General features: G+C 43.6%; 1 non-coding gene across 1 annotated transcript; it reads right to left on the bottom strand.

Annotated features, from left to right (window-relative positions):
• Positions 1-347: 347 nt before the first annotated feature.
• On the bottom strand, positions 348-488 carry LOC138383576 (U4 spliceosomal RNA). The gene has a single exon (XR_011233632.1). It is a non-coding gene; the product is annotated as a U4 spliceosomal RNA (small nuclear RNA).
• Positions 489-881: the final 393 nt, after the last annotated feature.

The following is an 881-nucleotide window of genomic DNA, read 5'->3' as shown; positions in this document are numbered from 1 at the left end:
TACATATTTGAAATTAGCCAGGCATGGTGGCACATGCCTGTAGTCCCAGTTACTCGGGAGGCTGAGGCAGAAGGATCCCTTGAGCGCAGGAGTTTGAGGTTGCTGTGAGCTAGGCTGACGCCATGGCACTCTAGCCTGGGCAACAGAGTGAGACTCTGTCTCAAAAACAAAAAAAAATGTTTATTATACAATATAAAAAATAAAAAAGAATACATATTTGAAAGATTGAATGAAAGGGTCTGGAAAAAGTAGGCACTTGATACATTTCATTTTTTTTTTTTATTTGGTTCTGAGCGATCAGCAGACAGAATAAATAACCTCTTCTTTTTAATAACCACATTATTCAGTCCCCGTAGGGACCGTCAAAAATTGCTAGTGCCGACTGTATTGCAAGTCGTCATGGCAGGGTATTGGGAAAAGTTTTCAATTAGCAATAATCGCGCCTCAGCTAAACCTCATTGGCTACAATACTGCCACTGTGCAAAGCTGATACATTTCATTTTTGTGCTAGAATTTCTTTAATATAAGGGTAATAAATAGTAAATTATATGCTGATCCAACTCAAGCTATGGTTTCTAAGGTTGATTTTGTTTTTACAAGAATAAGAGTCTCTGAAGGGAGAGGAAATGATCCACTGTGAATGGGCTTCTCCATACGGCTGGGTGTTCATTTTAGCAGTGGGGGCAGGTTCCGCAGCGGGTGCCCCCATGTCAGTGTCTCTGCCCAAGGTCTGTGGGTTTGTGCCACACCCCTCCTTTCTCTGTCCTCCCCGCCCTGACCTCACTGTTCACTTCCCCACTTCCCATCCCTGCTTCCATCTGGATGGTCGCACTGGCTAAACAGTAGGGTTGCCAGATAAGATACAGGATGCCCAGGGAAAT

Source organism: Eulemur rufifrons, chromosome 5, assembly GCF_041146395.1.
Source record: "Eulemur rufifrons isolate Redbay chromosome 5, OSU_ERuf_1, whole genome shotgun sequence".
Lineage (NCBI taxonomy): Eukaryota > Metazoa > Chordata > Mammalia > Primates > Lemuridae > Eulemur > Eulemur rufifrons.
The sequence above is the reverse complement of the archived record's forward strand: the minus strand, read 5'-3'. Positions and strand labels throughout refer to the sequence as shown.